Source organism: Pseudorca crassidens, chromosome 6, assembly GCF_039906515.1.
Source record: "Pseudorca crassidens isolate mPseCra1 chromosome 6, mPseCra1.hap1, whole genome shotgun sequence".
NCBI classification, from domain to species: domain Eukaryota; kingdom Metazoa; phylum Chordata; class Mammalia; order Artiodactyla; family Delphinidae; genus Pseudorca; species Pseudorca crassidens.
In genome coordinates, this window is record NC_090301.1 from 86,854,106 (window position 1) to 86,867,349 (window position 13,244).

Sequence of the window (13,244 nt, forward strand, 5' to 3'; positions counted from 1 at the left end):
AAAAAAACATGAAAACCAAAACAAGAAGATATGAATATAAAAGAAATATCAATTGAAATATTGGTAATAAAAATATAGACACACAAAAATCCATAGCTATAATAACCCTAGGCTGAACACAGTTGAATAGAGAATTATTATAGAGCAGGACTTCAGCTGCTCCCTGACGTAAGCTGACCAAACTATATACCTACTATATTGTAGTGAAATTCACTACAATTTCGCTTCTGGCAACCCCAATCTTTTCCCCCAGATACATGATTCTAAACCTGTGCCCATGGACCCAATTCAGCAATTCCGTATGCAACTGAAACACAGTTACCCTATTTCCAAAGAGAGACAATCCAAACTTCATCCAAATTAAAGTTTCCCTCTAAAAACAGGAACTTTAGGATACGTGTTGTTAGGAAACTTAGGATATTCTTGTTCTTTATAAATACGGTTTCTCATTATTCTGGCATTCATGACTAATAATAAAAATGAACCCAGATACCCATTCCCACTTTAAAGCAGTGGAGGAAAACTATTATAAAGAAACGTCAGTGAAATGAGAGCAATAGGCCCTTGATATAAAACATACAAAAATACTACAGGGCAGGGATAACAAAACTCACTTTTCTTGTTTGAAGGAACTCTCTTGCCCATCATCCTCCATAATGATATATAAGGATACTGTTCCACTTACTTGTTTTTTGGTTTTAAATCCATTCTCGAGTATTTCCTTTGATGGATATAGAATAATCTGGTTTTGAATATTTGCCTATCAACAAATATGTTTCTTTTTTTTGCAGGTGAATGATTCTAAGCTGGGTGTAGATACTTAGGTTCCAATCCTTTTCTTTCAATAGCCTATAGATGTTATTCCATACACTTCTTCCTTTGGTATTATAAGGGAAAAGCTCAATACCAGTCTAATTAGTTTTCCTTTATAAAAAACAAAAATACAAAAAAACAACTTGTTTCTTTTGTGTGGAATCTTGTTAGAATTTTTTTTCTATTTTTAGAATTCAGAAGTTTGGCCCAAAAATTTCTTCGTGGGTGTGCGCATGAGCATGCTCGTATGTGCATATGCATGGGAAAATTCTTCCCTATCATTTCTCTAGCAATTGTCTCTCCCCAACCTCTTTGTTCCCTTTTTCTTTAACTCCTATGTTTCAGGTGTTAGACTTCCTGGATACGTCTTACAAGTTCCTTGTCAGTCTCTTTGCATTTTTATCGTTTCAAGATTTCAGGATACTGCCTCATTTTTAACAATCACCATCTACTTTTTCAGCATTTCTAATATTTTCTAAATTTAAAAATTTTGTTTCCATACCTGAAAGCCTTATTATGATCATTGAATTAATCTCAGTGTTCCTTTTTATTTCTCTAACAGTTTCATCTGTTTCCTCCAGATTCAATTTCAAGGTGAGATTCAAATTCAAATTCCAGATTCAAATTCACTGGAAGAACCTACTTGTTTGGATTGTTTTCGTTGGGTGTTCTGTGTTATGTGCTAAATTTCCTTAAGCATATATTTGCTCTTGGCTTTATTTGCCTTTATGACTCAGATCAAGCTATTGAGCTATCATGAGGGATACAAGTGGTGGGAGGTTCTACAGTATTTACAACTGGGCATTGATGATGTACCACCCTCAATCCATCTGCCCTCTGTTGAGGCTCCATCAGTAACGCTTTATTCTTCACAGTCTCTTTCACTGAAAACTTTGCTATTTTATGAGATTTAGGTTAAAGTGTGTCCAATGGTATGATGCTCCAGCATTTCTTCCAAGGCTTGAGTGCTCTTAGCACTACACACTTGTTCAAATACCAACATCTATGGATTTCTGCAGATTGAGTTTTCTCTAAGAACCTCAGAATTTAATTCTCATCCCGAGACTGTCTACCCTCTGTCTCCAGGCATCCTTCTGGCTAAAAGAAGATAAACTTTCTGCATATAGCTTCTCTTTCTTTCCAGATCCAAGTTCGGGTTTGGGTTTGAAGGCAGGAGTTCTGTTTTTCTGGCCTCAAGCTTTCATGTGGAGAAGCTTCAGCTTGAGTTACTGTTTTGCTCCAACCACGTCTGAGTTTTCTGTATTTTAGAACTGATCATCTGTGGAAAAGTTGCATTTTGTATGGCTCACCCATGTAGTCAGTTTATCAGGACAGTGTTGAGCTCAAAAAGGGCAAAGGCCTATGTTTTTACTGGGAGAATGGATTTGATGCAGTGCAGAGGGGTAGGAGCCCACTGCTTCTACACTTCAGACCAGTTTTGAACAGTAATAGAACTATCCTGAACTTAGAGTTTAGATAGTGGTATGCTTAATTATTTCCTCATTGCCTCAATACCCAACAAAGCCTAAGACTTTTACAATCTATTCAGTAGTGCTTCATATAAGAGCAGTAGTTGAGGATATTGGAATTGAGAGGGTTGGATGGTCAGAACATCTATTGAGGAATCATTTTTCCAGAATTTCTTTTGGTTATTACATTTTTACTTGATGTTTGTGGAGCTCCAGCTCTTTTTCTAACAACAACAATACATGGTCTGTCCATTTTCAATGGATATGTTACACTGATGAATTCAACTACTTCTTTTGCTCATCATTGCATAGAGAGATCATTCTAGTATCTATATTTTCAGATTTATCAGTTTTTCTTCTCCTAAGCCACCTTACATTCATTACAAAAGATCTATTGAAAACATAACCAATGAAAAAGTACCACCATCATGCCTCATTTATCTTCTTCAGGAATAGCTTCAGAAAAAAACCCCACACCATCCTACAGCACATTCCTATAATTACAGACACTCACTGTGGCCCCCACAAGCTTTAACTTAAAACTGTGATTGAAATCAACTTGTTCTTACACCGTTGGGCTTATTCTTTATTACAAAGTTGTTCGTGTAAATGCCTCTGAGTTATAGTTATATTGGCCATCAATTTCAAAGGAGGCCTCTCCAGTGTTTTTTTATATATAATATCCATACCATTCTTAATGATGGTAATCATAGGCAGTGTTATAGAGAAGTCTTGATTACTAGGTCACAAATGGAAATTGTTCAGATGTGCACTCCATATAGTAAGAATTTGATCTTACTTCTAAAATTCATTATTCAAGAACTCTTTGTCCTGGTAACTCACTTTGAATTCTTTTTTTCAATTTCAAATTTTGATTTTTTTCCTTACCATTTAAAACATACCTAAATGCCTCTGTAGATAAAATCATAATAAGCCTGCATAAAATGTTACAAAGAAAGAAATTGCATTGAGATACAGAAAAATCCCAGCTATAGTTTATAAAAATCCATTTCCTTATAGGCCAGATTGGTTACAGACTTCATGGAATATTTCACGGAACTCTCATTAGAGGAAGAAAATTAGTTTTACAACTCAGGAAGATAAAACAAAAATATATAATCCCTTTGTATCAATATTCTATATAATACTTTCTCTTAAAAGAAAACAATTTCCATTTAAAATACACAAACATTGAAGGCACCTGCTTTGTACCCTGAAGAAATGTACTGTACTTTCTTCTAATCTGTATTACAGTCTATTATCTAGTTCCTGTATGAAAACTATTTCAGCTGTATTGTTTTAAAAATTAAACTATTATAATGTAGCTCAAGCAAATGATAGATCTTAAATTCAGTATTCAGTGTATAGCTCTCTACCAGTGATAGAAATTGATCATTATAAATCTCCAAAGTCAGAACATATTCCGGGGCGAAAAGCCTCAATTTGACTTTTAAAGCAACATATTTCATTCTGCCTGGACAATAATTCTCTGGTATTATTTGGACACCTCTTATGTGCAGAATGTCAACAGACCATCAGTAAGAAACATGATTTTAAGGCTGTTTTAATTGCTGAACTTTTTTTCAATACCTTTTACACTTTGTCCCTTGAATTGTGGCCCTTTTGCCTATGCTGAGTGATTCACGACATTTCCAACTGCTTAAGAGCTGGTCTTCTTGTTATTCCTGACTCTGTCTTTATGAAAGCTTTTCTTGAGTGAAATCTCACTATTTCCAGAATATTCCACTTTTAGCCTTTCCTCACTTTCTCTGCTTCATTTGTTCCCACTTCTTATGATACTTACATATTTGTTTCTGAAACTCCCTCATCTTAAACCCTGCTACAAAGTCCTACCCCAAAAAAATCTTTCCCTTAACATTTCAGTCCTAATGGTTCCATATAACATTAATATTTAACTATTTTTAATGTCACCATTGGCTCTTACAAGTTTAATTATTTAATAAATATTGGAATTTTGGAACATTGGAATAAATATTTGAATGAATATGGGATCTCTAAATCAGATCTTGTAAGGCAAGGCCCATGTTATCTCTTCCTTTAATGCCAGGCATGGACTCTAGTAGGAACACCATATATCCATGTTGACTGATTAAATTGGTTGTTTCTTCTGTTTGTCCTGCTATCTGTCATTCCCATTTCACTCCCTGCCCAGGAGCTCGCTACTTTCATTGCTCTTATCTATCTTTAGAGCTATACCATATGGTGAGACTGGGTGTGCAAAGGATTTGCCCAGCACTGTACGGCTGGCACTCAAGGTTCTCATATTGAATATTATGCCTAGGCATGGAATGAAATTATATAGTCATAAAAATTTGCAGAGAAACTCACAGAATTTTGGAATTAAGTGATGTGGGGGAGGAAAAATCTCTTTTACCCATCTTAGGTTCTCCAGCTGGGGCCCTATAAATTAGACTGGCCAAAAACAAATCAACAAGAGAAAACCGAAACAGAAGTTTATTAACATGTACATCATACATGTGGCACATGGGAGTACCTGGAGATGAGTGACTCAAAGATTTGGTTAGAACTTGGACTTATACAGCATCTTAACAAAGAAATAATACATTTTTAGAGAAGTGGAAAGGTCCTGAGTCTCTAGGGGCAGGAAAATGTGGAAAGATAAACATATGAGAAACTAATGGTAGATAAAGCCTCATTAGTAAATCTCACTATGTAGATTCCTCTGATGCTGTCTCCAGGCTGTTAGGATCTAAAATTTTCTTCAGTAATTAACTTTTTTTTAAATTGAAGTACAGTTGATTTACAATATGATATTAATTTCAGGTATAGAGCATAGTGATTCAGAGTTTTAACAGATTATACTCTATCAAAAATTATTACAAGATAATGGTTAATTCCCTGTGCTGTACAATATATCCTCGTTGCTTATCTATTAAGGGGGGGTGCAAGTTAGGGGTATGGGATCCAGAGATACAAACTAATGTTCAGTGATTAACTTTTGTCCTTCCTGTTGGAGAGGGGAGGAGAGGCACCTTCCTAAATTTATGTTCTACTTTTAGAGAAATAGGAGGAGGGCAGAAAACTTTTTTGTATCTAATTCCTCTCAATTAACTTCAGCTCAAAATAACCCCTATGCTAAAGTGGCATATTTTGGGGGTGGCATAGTCTGCTACCCTACAGTGATTAAGTACTTTGCCCTGATCATTTACTTATAAGACAGAGTTTAAAGTATAACAAGTTTCTAAGATTGGGATAATTCAAAGGTAGGAACTCAACATGTATAAGTGGCATATACACTTCTTTTTTTTCTTTTTAGATTGACTCTAGTCACAAGATCCTCCAGGAAAAGTTTAAAAAAAATCCTCTCTCTCTCATTTTAGAACACTGCTACCCAAAGGGCAAGACCACACACACAAGTCACTGAAGTTAGAAAAGCAGAACTAAAGCTTCAAAAGTGATTGAAGGAATTAACAAGAAAATGCTAAGAACTCAGCTTATCTGATGAGTAACAACAATCCTTAAGCAGGAGAGAGATGGCAGTAAATCCAAACAGAGCATCAGAAAAACTGGCTAATTGTTTACATGATTTCTTTAACATGAGCAACTAAACATTAAAACAAAAACCCCTGGGTGGATGTTAGAGTTCATTGCATATAAGTATTTACAGTAACATATACTTGACTCTCATAACAGATATGCGTTCACCTATTTTCTACATATTCTTTCTTTCTCTTTATACAATCCTTCCAAGAACACCTCAAAATTTTGCTATAGATGGAGCATCCTGGTCTGTCTGTACACTGACTTTCTGTTAGGTATACTATATTTCTGTTATATTCTGGTATACAGAGGATGAAGAAGTACGAAAGCCACAGCCTATACAGAATGCTCACTTAAACATAATTATTTTTTTCTCCATGTGCTATAAGTGCTACTGTGCTGAGATGTCAAATGTGATATAAAAATAAACCCAAATTATGGTATTCAATAATTTCACTGAATTCTACAGTTTTAAAATGATCTCCTGTTAGTACCATGAACTATTTTAATCAGACTAACCTTTTAACTTTGCAAAATACCTCTCCTTTTTCTTCCACCACATGCAGCCCCCTCCAGACACAGACACAGATGTCATGTGGTTACACTACTTCTGTACTATCTATCCCTACTCTTGTTGGATGGCTTCTTCTTTCCTCTCAGCCCATCCATATCCTGACTATTCTTTGGAAGTCGTGGGTCAGGTGACACTCACTTGACAACACTGATGCCTCTCTTCTCTAATGTCTTTTTATTGTTGTCAATTATATCAAATACAGTCAAGCACATGTACATAGGACACACTCAGTCAACTTTATGATGATTTATTTCTCTGAAGATGGCATCAAGAAATCAGGGGCCATGCATATGAGCCAAAAGTATGATATTTGTTACTCTGAGTCAGTTGGGCACTGTCCCTATCAGAATCCTGCCACTTACTAGGGCAATAAAGAATTGCCATGGGGAGATGTGGTTGTACATGATGCTTACCTGAATGTTAAAAAAGAGCTCCCAAAACACCACTGTTTCCCTTGAAAGCCTGTATGGAACTGTCATCAGTGCCTTTTTAAAGACATTTATGATGATATTTATGTCTCTAACTCGTACAACTTCATTTATGAACAAGATCAAATATAAAGAAATAGTGAAATGGAGAGGGCTTTTTATAGGTATCCTCCTTCATTCTCCTCTTTCTCGCACTTCAGTTTCTCCAGTGCTCCCATACTGCTTGCCTTTCCAATTACTTAAGAAAATTAAATATGTGACACTAATTTCAGTGCCCCACTTGTTCCAGAGATATTTGCAACTTGAAGCATGAGAAGAAAATGCCTAACATGAATTAATACAGTAAGATTGGTGGAATTCGAAGCTGTCAGGGGCAGGCCACTGGATAATATATGGAAACTTTTGAAATTTTTTTAATCGAAAAATTATATACATTACCATTTACTGTAATGGGCACAAGACTGACTCTTACTGTTTTCTACCTTTCTTCTTTCTTTTTTTTTTTCTTTTCTTGCAAAGCAAGAACTGGTGCTGTATAACCGGGCCAAAAAATTCTTAGAGAGCAGAATAACAGAACCCAGTAGTTCATTGTGCTTTGCAGGCATTGCCAGCTGTGCTGAGATCTGCTTTAGGGGCTACATGATGTGGACAGAATGTGGACTTTAAAGTCAGAACACACAGAATTCTTAGTGAGAAACTGCCCCTTTCTAGTATGTAGCCTTTGCAAAAGGCAGCCTCTGTGAGTCTCAGGTTCCTTATCTGTAATAATATATCATGTCTCCCTTCCTCACAGAACTGCTGTGAGGATTCCATGAGATAATATTCATGTAAGAATATTCCTACAGGAGGCTCACTAGATGAGTCATGGCCCAGGAGCAGCATGCACATAATAACCTCCTCAGGGATTATTTTTTTCTCCCATATCCCATCCATCTCTCAATGGATACGGAAGATTAGAAACATCAGTCTGGATGGAGAAGGGTTGTATCTGGAAAGAGCTCACCTTCACAATGTGAGTAATTATTTACTGTAGTCTCCTTTGAACCAAGGGGAGTGTGCTGTTTTGCTTTTAATAGTATGAAGCCACCTTGAGACAGGAAACTGCTATGCTACCACCCCAACACTAGTCTATATAAGTCCATAGCAAAGTGAGGGAACAAATAGAAACAAAAGATACGTGTACAACTTTTCATTATTTTTCTCAGTGTTTGGTGAAACATGGCTTTCCCGTGATCATGCCAAACCAACAGATTCCTCCAAATCCACTATCACTTAACACACACACACACATACACACAAACTTATAAATATGCATACTGATAGGTGACAGGTAAATAGTGTTTCTAAGAACCATACACATCTCTGAGTGATTTATAAATTTTGTCTTTTTGAATGTAAACTTAGGCTTTCTAACAAAACCAGCCTTACATATAGCAAAATATTTTAAATTTAATCGAATTAAAAAACAGCATTTGTAACAGGTATGTGCATTTTTTATCATTGATTTATGTAATCAAGGAATTCTCTGAATGGGTGGTGAATTTTACTGTATAAGGTGTTTTTCTCCCCTAATTTAAGAAAGGTAAAAATGGATGAACCAGTATATAAAAGTTCTGATAAACTTTAATAGACATAGTGCAGTAATTTTAAAGAAAAAAGTAGACAGTCAGACCAAAATTAAAGTTCAATGCTAAATACACTCAAAATATTAAAGAGCTGAATGAGTATAAATGGAAGGAATAGCATAGAAAAATGCTACAGAAGGCATCAAATAGAAGAACCAGAGGCTAGAGAGAAACAAACTACAATAAATATGGAAGAACAAAGGTAGAAATGTATTTAAAAACTGCAAATTTTAAGACCGAAAATATAAAACACAATAGCTAAATGCATAAGTAACCAAATTAATATTGATTAATAGTTATTAGGGTCAGCCAGATTTGAATACCTTTTGCCAGGGACAAAATGTACTCCACATTTTTCATATAATCTTATTTATTCCATTTTATGTTCTGAAAGTATGTCCTATTTGTCAAAATGATTATGCTCTTACATAACTCTATGTTAAATAACCTTTACAGAAAACTTTTCAGAAAATGAAAACTTGTTCTTTCTCTGCAAATTACTCTTGAAATTGTAATCATGCAGACAATCAAAATGTGGGAAAAACTATCTGGAGTATTGTTTCAGTCTTCCACTTTATTTTTTGTGTGTAGATACTGGCTAATGTTACCCATATCACATGGGTGATTGTCATGAATCTTGTCAGGAAGCTCAAATGCAAAGACAGTACTAAATCTAGATCAGACACTCCCAAATTTGGTTGGACACTAGTCATTATAATGAAGACTTAGAGTTAATCCTGCACTTAAAGAGGTGACTAAAAAGACATTAATATATTACACTTAATTGTACTTGAATCACAAGTTGTATTACCTCCTTTGTGAGTCTGTCACTGGAAGCTCAGCGACCCCAATTCCAGCCTTCACTATAATTAATGATGGCGGTTTTCCTATATCTATTTGCTGATGCCATCTACTGCCTGTGATGTCTCACTAAGATAAATGACTTAGCCAATTGCAGATAAAAATGTTTTCTATCAGAAGTAGGCTGTGACACTGCAATGGAGAACAAGCTCAGCCTGACTTTATGAATGGTTAAAATTTCCTTGCCAAAATATGCAATGGTAAATTATATTGTTAATATTGATTTCTATCCATACAAGGGTAGCAATGTCAACAAGATCAATTCTTTTAGTCACATCTGTTGTTGTAGGATAAAAAATATCTACTAACTGCCAAAACTGAATTTAATACAACATTGTGGTTTAGATTTTAAATTTACTTTAGCCCATCAGGCTTTAGTTTGTTAGGAGGAATAAGAAGTGGAATATTGATGATTTTTACCCATTACAACCTGCCAACGTTAATGTGCAATTTCACTGAAAAGGACTGAAGTAAACCAAGATTTAGGGATACTTCTATCAAAAGTAATATCCTTGGACTGGAGTAACTGTCATTAATTTTTTTCCCCCACATTGTGGAGAACTTAAGTTAGTTCTAAAGAAGTAGACACCTTTTAGACAAAAATTAATGATCAATTTAAAAAAAAATTGTATTTGTGGTGCACATGAATAAAATTTCAGAACTGTGACTTTTAAAGCATAAAAGGCAAGACGCATAGAATTGTAATAGTAATTCAATATACTATCTTTCCTCACCGAGAGATTTCATAGGAAAAAGAAAATTACACATGAGGAAGATATTTCCCCCAGCAGTGCTGGTCATTTTCTGTACACAGCTAGGGATATTTTTAAAACTGAAATAAATCAAATTTTGTTACTTGCAAGATGAAACCTTCCAGCGAAGTACAAGTGAACAAGAAATAAAGGCCAAACACTGTCCGTGTCAACAAGGCCCAGAGTGATTTAGGTCCCTGAGACCTTTCTGACTTCAACACACATCATATTCTTCTTTTCTCAGTGGCCTCCAGCCGTACTGGACTTCATTCCTTTCTGTACCTGTGCTCATGTTGCCTCCCTCTAATCTCACATTCTTGTTCTCTCTGCCTAGAAAACTCTGTTCTTCCACGTTCCCATAGGGTGTGCAGTCTCTCCATTCTGGTCTCAATTCAAAAGTCACCTCTGATGGAGACTCTCCCTGATTACCTTGACCAAAAACAAGATCCTCATCCCTTCTCCATTTTAAGTTTTCACTGCATTTAGCACTGTCTGAAATAACTCAGTGTGTTTACTTCTTTGCATGTGTTTCCATGTGTTCAGTAATATTGTCTTCCTTTTTCAAAGCTATACCCCTGACACATAGCAGATGCTCAAAACATATCTGTTGAACTAATGAATGAATATATTGACCATCATATTAGAATATTTTTAAAATCCCTATATTTGCTCATATGAATTATTCCCCCAGTGTTTTTCACATTATTTTCTTATATTTTAATAAAACATATAAGTAATCAAAATTAGAAATACTACTCAGCCATAAAAAATGAAATAATGCCTTTTGCAGCAATATGGATGCAACTAGAGATTATCATACTAAGTGAAGTAAGTCAGAAAGAGAAAGACAAATACCACATGATATCACTTAATATGTGGACTCTAAAATATGACAGAAATGAACCTATCTGTGAAACAGAAATAGAATCAGGGACATAGAGAATAGACTGGTGGTTGCCAAGAGGGAAGGGTGAGAGAGAGGGTTGGATTGGGAGTTTGGGATTAGCAGATGCAAACTGGTATATATAGAATGGATAAACAACAAGGTCCTACTGTATAGCACAGGGAACTATATTCAATATCCTGTGATAAACCATAATGGAAAAGAATATGAAAAAGAATGTATATATATGCATAACCGAGTCACTTTGCTGTACAGCAGTAATTAACGCAACATTATAATTCAACTATACTTCAATAAAAAATGTCATGAAAATTACTTATATGTAGAAATTATACCAGCTTTCTATAGGAGAAAGGAAAAATAGGGAAGATTAAATGGGTCTACTTCAGAGAGCTTTAACAGACAAAAATGCAAGTTAATTTTAGAATTCATCCAATATTATTCATTTTGAAATTATTAGATTCTTTGTTGGTTCATTTGTACACTCATTTACTTACATATTTCTTGATTTAACAAATATTTATTTAACCCTGCTATGCATAAAGTACTATTCACGGTGCTTGAAATTCATCACACAAGAAAACCCTGATCTTGTGGAATTTGCAGTTTATGGGAATAAATGAGCAATAAACCTGGTATATAAGAAACATATATAGGATTATTGGATGCTTGTTAAAACTCTGGAATAACAGAGCAGATGGGGGATGAGGGAAGACAGCAGACCACTCTTGCTGGTTATGGACTTCTGCATATAATGTATGCTTTGCTACTTTTTCCTCAGAATCTATATTATTTTCAAAAGATTGATCCCTGACATGCCAAATTTGCCATTTTCTTTACATATTTAATTATTTTTATTGCTACCACTTTTAGTTTCACTATAGTGAAACGCTTTTTTGTAACACTTTTTTGTAATATTTTCAACTATTAACCCAGCTTCTGTACTTTTTAGACGTAACATAGACAATGATATTTTCAAAAATAAGATCATACCCAGAAAACATACTATTGCTGAACAAAGCACACAGTGACTGAAAGGATGCCATATCTTCACTAATGCCATCTGCCATTGTTTTGCACAGATCCCTGTTTCCTTCATGAAACTTACAGCACTCTATAATAATATTTTGGTTTTTAACTTATTTATTATTTCTCTAACACTAGATTTTTAGCTTCAGAAGACAGGCTTATGTTTCAAAATTTTTTTCTTAATTGTTTTTATTTTCCAGTGCCAGGCATATCATTAGCAATTAAAGCAATTTTTGAAATAAACTAATGAGTGCATCTGTAATTGTTCATGGTATCCCATAATGTACCCAACTGTTGTTCTGTGGGAAGAACTGACGTGTCCCTTTACCGAAATGCAGATGATTTAGATGAAGAAGCTAAATATTCAACTTTGCAATATAAAATTGTGTACATTTGGCTGAGGGAGAGTTTCTGTCCCTATTGACTTTGTTGCTGTATTTGCCTGGATGAGAAGGCTGGAGGAAACAGATGGTAGAAATGCTTCTTTTCTTTAGAAGACTTAGAATGGATTACACTACATTAAACTGCATTGTTATATTGTAGAGATGAGAGTTTTTGTTGAAAATGATTCAGAGGAAACAGCAGATTCTGGGATAAACCAGAATCTGAAGAAATGAGAAAATTGAGAAACAAGTCTTCATTTGGGGTAATGGGAGAATTTTTTTCTCTGGGTATCATAATTATTAAATGCCTTTTTGATAATGAAAGCTAAACTGACCTTACTGCTTGTAGGCAAGTTGTCATCTAGAGTGCCAGACTGTTAGGAAATCCATGTGGGTAATCTTGGGCTAGAGTGCTCTGAAATGAACCACATGGATTGGCACTTGAAAATAACTGCTGATTGTGTACCCCTCTGTTAACCATGAACTTTCAGTTAAATCTTTTGTAAAGTTGCAATTTAGTCACAATCCTGCTGAGAGAGTTTTAGGGGAGGACCTATTTTAAGTCCCTATGTCAAAAGTTAAAGTGGAGGGCTGTTCCTTCCCTACCATCATGCCCTGACTCCCATCTGCTTTCCGGTTCATATCTGCAATGGTCCAGAGGATATGGGGGCTGGAAAGGGAATGGGAGGGTGAGGCAGTCATGCAGGCTGGCATTCAGTACTGGTAATTATACAGACAACAGCCACAGCAAGAAGCAAAAAGGTCAAATTATTAATGCTCATTGAATGCTTACTTTGTTCGAAATGCTATAATGTATCAATTCATTTAATTCTCCCAATACTATTGTTGACCTGAAATAAGCAGACTGCCCTGTATTTCTCCAG